This window comes from Paramormyrops kingsleyae, chromosome 24 (assembly GCF_048594095.1).
Source record: "Paramormyrops kingsleyae isolate MSU_618 chromosome 24, PKINGS_0.4, whole genome shotgun sequence".
Taxonomy (NCBI): domain Eukaryota; kingdom Metazoa; phylum Chordata; class Actinopteri; order Osteoglossiformes; family Mormyridae; genus Paramormyrops; species Paramormyrops kingsleyae.
In genome coordinates this window covers 26201696-26214774 of record NC_132820.1, presented here as the reverse complement: position 1 = coordinate 26214774, position 13079 = coordinate 26201696, and the positions used below count along the sequence as shown (strand labels likewise).

The following is a 13079-nucleotide window of genomic DNA, read 5'->3' as shown; positions in this document are numbered from 1 at the left end:
ACAATTTCAAGTAACTTTACGTTACCGCTGCGTTACCAATAAAATCAAGTGCTTTAACATCTATATTGTAAAAACAGAAATAATAATTCACAGTAACCTGTCAGCGGCAGGTTAGAAGTGCTTTTTAATCAAGACTTGGGATAGAACAACAAATTTAATAATTTTGCTCATTTAATATTTTGATTTTAATTAGGCTTAATTTTTGGATATCCATGTTTACATAATATTTAGAATCCCACCACAATTGAGAATGGAATGCCACAGATATTAGTCTCTACCGCATATCATTGCTTGTTTTATTTCAGCATTCCTTTGGTTATTTAAACTGATTGCTCTCTATCAGTTGGCTTTGTGTGTTTTGAGATGTATAATTGCCAAAGAGTCCTGAAAAGCTGATGGTTTAGATATCAGAATTAGTATGAGCAGGACTTAATGTGTTCTTACGGTGGGGATGTTAGAAGACATTGAGGTTTTTTTATTCTATCTACATCCAATCTTAGCCTCCCACCCAAGATCACTCCATGGAGCACAAACCAACACATCCCACCAAGATCCATTTTAGCTGTGGTAGCCAATATATTTGGGGATTTATGCACTTGTCCTATTCAACATCATAACAGTGAATTAAAAATCTACTAAATCAAAGGCAGTACCATGTTATGCTATGCAAATATACATCCAACACTATTGGTCTACAGGGGAGTGGGCAGTTCCAAGACCCACACAGCAAAGAATATCACTGCTCAGGCTCTTTTCTGCAAATATAAGGCTACAAGGCCAAGTGTGGGTAATCAAAATGGCCTTACATTAACAAATACATCACCCGTAAAAAGCATTACATGAGCAATCACAACTATTCCATTTTTTTTTATCTCAACAGAGAACATCTTGCAAGGTCAGTATTTGGGAGAGTTTCCTTCATGACGGTGGATGAAATATACCACAGCTGCAGAACAGCCCAGTCTTGGCAGAATAGCCACATTAATGAGCTCTTGAGCAAAGACCTTTACTCCCAAAGGGACAGAAAACTGTATCAGGCCATGCTGGCAAAGACCCTTGTTTCAAACCTGGTACCACTTTGCGTTTAATGCTGAAAAGGGCCCATTAAATACATTAGGTATGTTATTTGATAAACTTGGGTTTATTTTACTCATAAAAAATAATACCCCAATTTACCCAAACGAGTGAGTACAAATTTTGATTTGAAATATTAATTGTTAAAATTGAAATTAATTAATATTAATATTGAAATATTAATTGATTTGAGTAAATATTATAGGATGGTACTGTGATAGTGTCAAGGTTGCGGGCGGCTCGGGCACGGGAGCGAGGCATGGTGCAGGCACAAAAAAGGGTGGACGACCCACTTGCGGCTCAAAGAAAAACAAACAGGGTTTATTAAATAAAACAGAAAAAACTACAAAACCAAACAAACCAAAAAGGACCACGAGGGGTCAAAAACTAAAGGGAATAAACTAAGACTAAATCACAAAAACCAAATACACATCAAACACTGAAAATAGCAAAACCATTGAACATCGCAAACAACAAATCACACAAAAACAATGAACCACTGAGGAACTAAACAGAAGCAGGAACTAAAATACTAAAGGGGTAACGAGACTAACACAGGACAGGTGAGACTAATTAACAAAGACCAGGGAAACAGGGCACAGGTGAAACTAATAAACTCAAAGGAACTAAACAGGGACACAGGGAAACAGAAACCAACACTAGGGAATTTAAACAGGTAAAGACACAAGCAGGGGCAGAAGGAACAAAACCAAAACCCATATACAAAATCACCAAATACAATAACTAGACAAACTCAACTGAAACACTAGGGAGCAAAATACAAAAACAGGAGGTGGGATTCAAACACAGGACAGAAGGTACAAAGACAACCGGACGCTCAAGGTGTTGAGCCACGAGACCAACAGCACAGGGGAAACTCAAAGACAAACATGAAGGACAAGATGACCAGCAACGCCTGCTGGTCAAACGGGGAAGGGACACGGTAGGACCACAGCAGGGGCTGACCCTGACAGATAGTAGGTAGACTTTAGCTTCATTTATTTAAAATATTTCCTAGAATTGGGTATACTTTACTTAAAATGGGTTTAAAGCAGAGGTGGCCAATCTTATCCGCAAAGGGCCGGTGTGTATGCAAGTTTTTGCTGCAACTCCCTAATTAGGTCATTAATTAGAGGACTGATTGGCTGAAGAGTCCTCACACCTGGGTTTGAACAGCTGACCTACAGGTTATCCAAAAAACCTGCATACACACCGGCCCTTTGCGGATAAGATTGGCCACCCCTGGTTTAAAGTCAACCCAAAAAAGTGAGTGCAAATTGTTACATCATTCAATCTGAGTAAATTCTACAGTTTATTTTTTTGAAGTTCATGTACAGAATTACAGTACATTACAGTATTTTATCGGCAAGGTTCTCATAAATATTGCCCAGAAATCATTTTTTCTACAGTATTGTACTATTTTACTGATAAACATCATGTTACTGTAATAACTTCACTGTTTATTACAGCAGGGGTGCAGATTGAACCCATGACCCTGGAGGCGTGAGGCTATAGTAGGAGCAACGGGCCACTATTCATACTGTGAGAAATGATGTATGTTTAATCATACATTGTAACTGATATGTCGTTACACTGCTTGTGTATGCTTTGCACCTTGCCTTTCTCCCATACTTGTGTTTCTTGTTCTCCACACCTTGTGAGCTTCAACATGAACTGATTGATTGTTTTTCATAAGGCCCCATGTTAGTTAGGTCCAGTCTCCTGGAAAATCACTAGAATGTGTCCTTGGCTTTGGAAGCTAAGAGCATCTTATTTTCAGGGAGAGCCCTGTAATATTTAGTTTAATAAATGATTTGTATTGATAAACTTTCATACTGATAATCCTCTTGTAGTGGTCCTAAAAGAAAACATGACTGAAGATATTATCCATTTTAGTACAGACACATTTCACGATTCAGTAACCTGACTTGTCCAATAGATGGCAGTGTAGTACTTCGACTAAGACGTGCTATGGAAATTGCCGGTAAAAACGGAAAGCTCGTTTTCCATTTTAAACGTTTGTCTGACTGAAATGACCACATGTTGTACATATGTAATCGTACTATACATCTAACCTTCAGCGTTGTATTACCTACCTTAATTATCTGCAACAATAAAATATGTACGCGTAATTGGACAGCTGCAAGTTAAGCAATCTGTCTGATTTTACATTAAAGTAGGCATGGACGGACGGTAAGATGAATGTAGGAGAGACCTGTGAATAAGCTGAAAGTATACATAAAATATGATAAAATAATAAATATTTGTAAACATTTAACTGGATAACGACAGCTTCACAGTACTTATATAACCCTGCACAATTTCTAATATCATCACAGCTCCCTGAAAATTAACAGCTATCATTATAGTACAAATAAGCAGTTATCCAGACATCCCGACTCTCCCGGAAGTTCCGGGAGTTTCCCACATATTGACAGCGACTCCCTGATACCCGCAAATTGAATAAAATATCCCGGAAAGAAGAGCAAGTAAACAAGAGCATGCATGCGAGACAGTAGTGTGAGCATCGCGCACTTGAGAGACGCGCGCGTACGACGGAATGAGAGAGAGAGAGAAAGAGAGATAACGTGCATATGTGTGGGTCCCTGCGTTTGTGCCTGTAGCCCGTGCTAGATAGACAGCATCCTGATTGGTTTACTTAGCAAAATAAGCCAATCAGATTTCAATGCGGGCGGGCTTTTATTTAACCTCTCGAGGACCGAAGTTATCGGTTAAGTGGAGCATCATGACAGAGCGAGAGTGCCCCAAAAAACGGAAATATAAAACGTATTTCACTTCAGACTACACAAAAGTGTATCCTTGTTTAATAAGGATGAAAATAATGACAGTGTTGCATGCTGTACTGTTAGCAACAGTGATTTCAGCATTGCTCATGACGGTTTAAACGACTGTAAAATGCATGTTGAGGTGAGTTTAACAAGTGTCATTTCATGTGCTGTATTATTCAGGTCTACACTAGTTAGACACTTGGTTAGTTGCCAATGCTGTCAGACTCCTTGAAGACTTTTGTAAAATAGCAATGGAATATAATTAAGGAATTTGCATAAATGGTAAAATAATCTACTTATATTATTGTCAAAATAATACATAATATTGACCTTTGTAATTTAGTGCGCTGACTAGAGGAAATTAATGAAGAAATTAAACTGAAATCAAGTTTGTTGAAGTTACATCTCACTCCTTGTCGGGCGGTTGGGGGCACCTCCCTGAATTGAGTTTTTGCAGGTTGGGATGTCTGAAATATTCTACTGTACCTTAAGGAAGGGAGGAGGTCCTGGCTGTGAAAGTTGGGGGGCGGCGGCAGACGATCTCAGAGGCAAGCTGCTGTCCACCCAAAAAAGCAGGCCCCTCATGTAAGCTCACATCCAACCAAATGTTCCAACCCCAGAGGCAAGCTGCTTTCAACTCAATCCCCTGACCCCAGAGGTAAGCTCGCTCCCACCCAAACACCCTGATCACAGAAGTAAGCTGACATTCACCCAAACCCCCAGCCCCCTGAAGGAAGCAGCCATCTACCTAAACGACCTACCCCCAGAGGTAAGTTGACATCCATCCAACTGCCTTGATCCTAGGCGAAAGCTGCCCCGGTACGTCTAGGTGGTGACACTCCATCCTACAGGGTTGACGTGATGCACTTTCCTGAAGCACACAGAGGACACTTCGGGTTTTAGGTAAGTGTGCTTTGATTTTCTGTGTGTGTGTTTTATTTGGTATGGATTTTATTTAATGGCACGTAAAGATTTTACTGAGCACTGTTTTGGTTGATCACTGTAGCACTTATTCATCAATATTAACATTATTAACATTTATTAGCATTTTATTTGATCTGTTGTGCTGTTTATTGTGCGATTAACCTATTTCATTCCCAAGCTTACTGATTGTATGTGTTTTGGGAAGGTGTATGATGCCGTTTTAGCCCGACCCTTGTGCAGAGCTTGGAAGTCTGCGGATGTGTTCCTTTTTAACCCTCTGGAGTCTAGGGGTAGGGGACACACTTTCACTAACTGGGCCATGCTCACATTCAATATCATAAACTTAATTCCTGGCAAATAAATTATTTCTTATATACTGTAGCCTATTTGGTTTGGCAACAAACTCATCTTAATCTTAGTGTACTTTGTAAATATGTCAGATTTATGTGAAGTTTGTAATTTGACATTCAAAGTATAGACATTGCAAAATGCAGTTTGGAACACTTGCAGAAACATTATAAAAGTACATAGTATCCCAGATAGCATGCGGATGTGGGCCACTTCGGGCAAATGTGTGGCACTGCTGGCCCGGTTCCGGCACCGGCAAACGGATGTATCGTAAAAGTGGCCCACTTGTGATTAGACAAATGTGGCCCAAATGTCACAAAACAGAGATGGACCACATGTTAAATACTTTATTAAAAAATTGTTATATGGCTTGCGGCTCACTGGTAAAAGGTATACACTGTAAAAAAAAAAAAAATCAGTCAAAAAACGGAAAATGTACTGGCAGAAAATTACTGGCACATTTTCCGTTTACGGACTCTTCCTTCAAGTCTCAAGGAAAATATTGAAAATTCACAGTTTTCCACAGGTTGTTGTTCCAAGGAATTAAATAATAGTTTATTTTCATTTTTAATTTTTCATTCTGCCAATTCAGATTTGTTTGTTTAATAAATGATGTTGTTCGCAAAACTACAAAAAGTAATTTGAGAATATAGTAATTCACTACATTCATTATTTTTCATGACTCATGGGCCCATAAACATGCATTTATACAACTGAAGCTGGATTCATTTGCAAGACCCTTAACCCCAAATTGAAAATGGAAGTTATTCTGGATACAAGTGTCTGCTAAATGCTGTAAATGTAAAGGGTGTGTCCACCTCAAAACGACAGTACCCACTACCCACCCAGCACCAGACATCCACGGGTGTTGTTTTGTTTTTTTTTTTGTTTTTTGTTTTTTTCCTCAAATTCAAAATTCTTTAAGACATTGGACTTTTGTTGTTTCTAAACACATTTGAAGCCTGATCAGGGACTGTATACAGTTCCTGTTGAAAAGTAGCTCTTACGAGGTTAACATCTGTGAGGTTCAGAAACTGGTAATGGGCCATAATATGGCCAGATCTCAGACAGAGCCTGGCCACTCGTGGCTAACATAAGGCCCTGCTCTGGCCCAGATGTTAACCTGATGCGGCAACCGAGAGCGGTCCGCTCAATCGCCGTCATTCCATGCGGTATGTGGGCCAGATGATTATGCGTGATGTGGGCCACATCCGGGCCAGAAAGATTTTGCTATCTGGGAAGCAATGCTGGCAGTTTGTCTTGATCCCAGATATCTGATCACCAAAGTCTTGGCTACATGAAGATGACTAAATGGTGTAGTTGCAATATTCATTTGGATAAATGAATAAGAAAAATCTAACTCATGTAACTATTTCTGGCTCCTTTCATTGAATATGTAGCAACTTTCATGTGTATGAATGAGCCATTGTCACTTGGCCACGTCCCTACCCCCCTTTTATGGCGCTGAAGGGGATGTATCTGGATCGCGTTCCACCGTTGCGTTGTTCATCAAATTACCATGCGAATGCGATCTGAATACGCGCTAATGCGGCTATTTAGAATGTGAATAGCGATCTTCGGGTGACAGTGGTACTACACACCCCCGATGCAGGTAAAACAAAGTAAGGTGACATGGTTTACTCTTTTGCCGATTTAACCTAATTTTTAAAAGTTTAATACTTCCGACAATGGACGTTTTGAAAAGAAGGCAGATTACGGATTTAGTCAGCGTTTTTTTCATGTTTCTATAATAAGATTTCAGCGAGTTATGAACTGAAATACACAAGAAAGATCGCGGCATTGCCGACGATGCCGTCGACTCCAGAGGGTTAAAGGTCTTAACTTTTTAATAGCATGCATAGAAGGTGACATTTTAATTGTTTTATTGACCATATAGTTTTAATTAGGTTTAAATGGTGTATAATTGTATTTGCTGGTCTTATTGCCCTTTTCCTGTTTTATGGGTAATAGTTCTGCAGGTAGTTCTATTTGTTTAATATTATCTTTGAAAGTCTTATTGTACTGTGTTGGCATGATTTGCATAGTGTGGGAATGTTTCAGCTTTATAGATTGTGATTATGTGTTAATGTAAGTAGTACAAGCATAATATTTATTATTCATGTATTTGAGCTGATTTACATTTTGTTTTGGTATGAAAAGGTCATTTTGATACGTCCCCCATGGAGGGGACCACATATTAAACAGATTTTTGGAACAGGGAGCCGGAAGTGGGGCTTGCCCCGTCCGCTCCAGGCATCGACCCGGTATTGCAGTGCTTCCGGGAACGGTGCACCTCTACTGCCCCCTGTTGTTGAAAGGCAGAACTGACTGACTGAATGGGTGACTAATAGACTGAGTGCCTCTGGATGGCCAACTAATTAACCGCATGTGGTGTGAGGGAGGGGCCCTGTCCGTGCGCGGCCCCCATTTCCCGCCTTTTTTCTTTTTTTTTAAAGTAAGGTGACACGCTGTCGTTTGTGCGGTGGGCAGCTGTGCTGAGGTAAGGCATGACTTCATCTTTGCCTTTTGAATTTTCCCTCATGTTTATTTAAGTGATTGCTGTTTCTTGAGAGGACAGGAGGACAGGGAGGATGCCGGTGGCTGCGACGCCCCTGGGCATTCTACTCTGCGCGGGGGCGTCACGGAGGCCCGGCTAACGGCGACCCGCTAAGCGGCGGCCCCATATCGACTCGGGTCTCTCTTCGGTCTTCAGGACCGGTATACGTTTCTTCTCCTTTCCGGATTGGAAAAAACAAAAGGCAAAAGTGGAATAGTTGACGAAATGGCGTCGGATGGCGTAGCTTCTAGCGGTGGGGCGTAAAGACCTTGCATTCCAGAGCATCCCCGCGCATATGAGAGTCTGCTCCGTACATCTCCGTTCAGGTAAATCAGGTGTGAAGGTACCCAGGTGTGAAGAAGGCCATTGAAAAGGTGAGGGCTGTATGATGCGCGAATGTGGCTTTTCAAACCCGCAGTAGAATTTGAACAGGTTTTTGTCACCACTCCTGTAGGCTTCATCTTTTGTTTTATGAAGCTGCCTGAGTTCAGTTGTAAACCATGGTTCGTCATTATTATAGCTGACAACAGACTTTTTGGGAATGCGAGAGTCCTCGCAGAAGCTTATGTGCCATGTTACGGTGTCCGTGTATTCATCCACGCTGTTAGTAGCAGTTTTGAAAACATTCCAGTCTGTCGAGTCAAAGCATGATTTTAATTGCTCTACAGCTCCACATGTCCAGTGTTTCACTCTAGTAACGACAGGTTTAGCAGTTTTCAGATTTTGTCTGTATGCTGGAATTAGATAAATTGTTGCATGGTCAGAGTTTGCTAGTGCAGCACCAGTCATTTTCTGTCATTAAAATGTGACGTCTTTTCAGTCACCTATTTATTTGTTTTGGCTTTTTCTTATTATTATCTATGCGTTCATTGTAATTGATTAATAAAATTATTTATTTTCATTATTATTTCTTTTTCACTTATCTTTGAAATGTGATTTTGAAGTTTTAATGTGATTGTATCCTTGTCTTTGTAAAGCACTTTGAATTGCCTTGTGCCTGAAATGTGCTATATAAATAAACATGCCTAAAATCATTGATGATGACAATGTGCCCAGCCGGCTGTGAACTGTTCGTGCGCTTCAAGAGATTTGTAGTTTTTAAACTCTTTAAAAGTGTACGCACTAATGACAGACACTAGGTGGTTGACAGTGTCCCCATAAGAAAGCCAAGGTAGCGCATCGGGATCCCTTGTCCATGTGTTTGCTGGCATTTCATAAGGGTCGACGAGGACACCATAGACAGTGGCGTACTCTCACCGTTCTTCGCTTTCTCCATCTTTGCATTTCTTGCAGTGTGAAGATCTGCGAGCTGTTTAATTTTAGTGACCGCTCATTTTCAGGATTATGTAGTATATGTTTAACATTAGTTCAAAGTGTGGAAGGGAAATTTAAAGTGATGGTAGGCCAGGGTTAGGAGGCATTGTGGGATTGTTCTTGTGTCTCAGGTTTTGTTGTTTTGGGGATGGTGCCGTGTGTCCTTGCCTCGCAGCCACCTGCACGGAACCAGCTTTGCAGGCCACAGACCTTGGAGAACTGGGCTGAAGGGAACATCGCCGGGGGGAGAAAGGGGACCTGCAGGAAGCCTTGAAATGTAGCTGCTATACTATGCTAGACGCAGTTTGTTGTATGGTAGCATTTGAACACACAAGCAAGTTATGTATCCATAAGGGTTGTATATGTTTACGCTGAAGTCTTTATTTAGGTAATATAGGGTTGGGGTTTCCCTTACTGATAGCGTTGTGAGCCATGCCAGCCATGGACACCGAAGGGGGGGTTGCACCTTTTTGCTGGGTTGGGAGTGGAATTTCCCTAATGTTTAGGGTTTTTGCCCTCCTTCCTAGGCTGGATAGACAGGCTTATGTGTGGGACTCATAGGAGGCCTAGGCCTAACGAGGATTGGAAGCTCAACATCCTTGAAGTAGACCAATAGTGGCGTATTATGTTTGTTGTATGGTCGAAACCTGGTTTGCAGATGTTTGGTAACCAATCAGGACTTAGAAGTCCATATAGGGGAATTCGTCTTATAGTATATTAACCTGCTGATTTCTGGGTGCGGGGTGCATTGCGCATTGTACCCGAGTGTGGCTGGAACACTATGCTGGATTGCTGAATAAAGAAGAAAACTTTGCTCATTATGTTAAGATGGAAGCAGAATTGGGAGTTACGTCAGTCTGCAGCAGCGCTGGATCGTTTTACGGCACACTGCTTGCCTGGTCGCAGCCTCCAAAGAGCAAGAGTTCCAGAAGTTCACCTGCGCTCCAGAGACATTTCATAGTTATTATCTTATGTGCCCCTCTCGTTTGGTAGTTCATTTTCTGTCCGTGATTACGGGTGTGCGTGTATGATGTTCAGTAAGTAATGTTTTCTATACTTTTAATGTAGTTGATTTCTTTCTGTATGCGCAGTATCGGTGTAGTGTTACTAGATTGCGTATATGGCAGCTTGTTGGATTTACATGCCCTGTTATCGTTGATGTAGCAATTTGTCGTGGGTCAGCATTTGTATGTGGTAATTATAATTTCTTATTGCTATTAATCAAGTTAAAGGAGCACCTCCAACTTATTATATAGTTTACTGGTAATCCTTCAGTGCCATCTTGTGGACATATTTGAAACTACCATAATTCGCTTACCTTTTCCAGAATGTTCAGTCGTTATTCCCTTTATTGGTTTATTTCAGAACCACGCCCACATATTGGATTGGATGGTGCCTATTGTTAGTTGCTGGGCTGTAACTACAGAATTGCGAGTAAAAACCTTAAACCCACCTTGGCTGTGATCCCAGTGCTCTGACCGGCACTCTTCTGAGAACACTACCTCATCCGGAACCACGATTTCATTAGTCCACCTAATCCTCCCCCACACATTACATGCGAGGTCTGGAGTTTGATTCAAGTGTGACAGAGTGAGAGTGATTATAGAGGATTATAGAGTCATAGTTGTTTGGGTTAATTCTGACTACCACAAAAGTTTACAAGCCCTATTTTGGCAAGAGCTAATCATAAGAGCTAATCCTAATCATTTTCATCTTTGCCGTTTAAATCACTCATGAATAGATGTCTTTGTGAGAAATTGGTTTGTTTTAAGCATTTTAAATGTAAATAAATACTGTAATACTCATTGCAGAAATACATCTTTTCCAATATTGTGCAGCCTAATAATGAAGTACTTACTACGAGATATCTAACAACATACGATGCAACATTCAACAGGGGGTAGTGAAGTGATATGTGGCAGATCAAAGTGCCAATTCGATGTGGGGCAGTGATTAGCATGTGGAGAATGCTGCAGCAGTATTACAAAATCAGCAACTCTTTTAAAAATAGTGATATACAGTAAATATATTATTTATTAATAAGTATATAGAATCAGTACACAAAGTATAAGTATATAAAGTTTAAGTATATAAAGTATATAAGAATAAAAATGTTATAAGTATAAAAAATTTAAGTAAAAAAAGTTTAAGGGCTCAGAGGCCTGCTGCTCCTACTCATCAGAGTGGATCTGATACTTGAACTTCTTCTTCAGAGCCTCTGCTAAGATGGCAGCAATGTCCTCTGAGGGCATGGGCGTCCCCTGCGTCAGTCCCCTCCTCGTCACTGGCGTCCCACCTGGCGACCTCAGCACTGGGCGCAGTTTAATGTGCGGCAGCTCCGCCAGAACATCCACCATGTTGGGGCCATTGGTGGGTCCTGCGCCACTTCCCTGACGATGACTCGTCTTCTGCTTCGGGCCCTGGATATTAGCAGGCGGAGGCGGTGGAGGAGGAGGAGGAGGAGGAGGAGGGGGCGGGAAACAGCTTGGAGCTGAAGTGGGGACTATAAGAGGAGTCCCAGTGGTCTCCGAACTGCTCCGGGGCATATTTGGGTCAGTCAGGGCACCAGCAAGCTGGGAGATCTCGGACCGTAAACGGTCCACCTGCCTGCACACAAAGTACAGAGAGTTAGATGTCTTACTTAAACATCACACAAAATTCTATTTTTTTCCATCATCCATTAACATACAGCGCAATCTCAGATCCACATTAGGCCATACTATACAGATTTCCTTAATAACATTAATATACACATACATGTATATATTTATATATGCACATTATAAACATTTAAACCTGCAATGGTACTAACAGGGTGGCTAAACTGAATAACACCATATCACAGTCAACGTATTCCGATCAGGGTGAGGGTAAAATGCGGATTCCGCCGGATTCCGCCGAACGTAAACAAAAGGAGGAGCTCAGCATTGCGGTGCAACTGCGCAGTCAGTACAATACGGATGTCCAAAATCGTATTGTTCTTAATGTTAACATTAATTTCATTGTTAATTTGTTAAACATGTGAAAATGTTCTATATGTTATCTGTTGAGCGTTCTCTGGTCGAGGATAATCTGCATTTTTTCCCTCTCTTTTCCCGTCAGACAGATATGTGGATGTCCATGGCTACCAACGTCACTGTTCATGGATGCCTGTTCCTGACGAATAAAATAAATCATAATAAATCGTTAAATAAATATGTCTTTCACCAAACATGTCAGTATTTTATTGTAATTCTGTATTTCTGTAGATCTCACATCCAAGCACTATTGAACTGTTTTGGTGTTATCTGATTAAATTTTCTCATATAAGTACAGCTATACTGTACAGCTTGAAAGCACTCCTGTGAAATATCTACCTAGAAACGTGGTTGCCACTCTACAAGCCATTTTATGAGAATTAATACACGAAATAAATAAAAGAAAAGGGATATTGCAAATCATCTCTTATATTGAAACATGGAAGTGGCACATAGAAATCCTGCGCTGGGACATGTGATATATTGCCGGAAAGCTCGCAATGTGTACTATACGGAAATGCATGAAAGTTCCCAGCGCAGGATTTCTAAATGTGCATTTCGCCCTGTACACTGTAACCATGTAGACACCACCATCCATAATCTTAAACTAAAAGTCCACGGAAGTGGCACATAGAAATCCTGCGATGGGACATGTGATATATTGCCGGAAAGCTCGCAATTTGTACTATACGAAAATGCATGGAACTTCCCGGACAGGATTTCTAAATGTGCGCTTCGCCCTGTACACTGTAACCATGTGGACACCGCCATCTATAATCTTAAACTAAAAGTCCACGGAAGTGGCACATAGAAATCCTGCGCTGGGAACTTTCATGCATTTCCGTATAGTAGAAATTGCGAGCTTTCCGGCAACATATCACATGTCCCAGCGCAGGATTTCTAAATGTGCATTTCGCCCTGTACACTGTAACCATGTGGAAGCTGCTATCTATAATCTTAAACTAAAAGTCCACGGAAGTGGCACATAGAAATCCTGCGCTGGGACATGTGATATATTGCCGGAAAGCTCGCAATTTGTAATATACGAAAGTGCAT

At 41.0% G+C, this 13079-nt stretch overlaps 1 pseudogene; it reads left to right on the top strand.

Moving 5' to 3' along the window:
• The first annotated feature begins 7200 nt into the window (after positions 1-7200).
• On the top strand, positions 7201-7433 carry LOC140582526 (U2 spliceosomal RNA; annotated as a pseudogene).
• The last annotated feature ends 5646 nt before the right edge of the window (positions 7434-13079 follow it).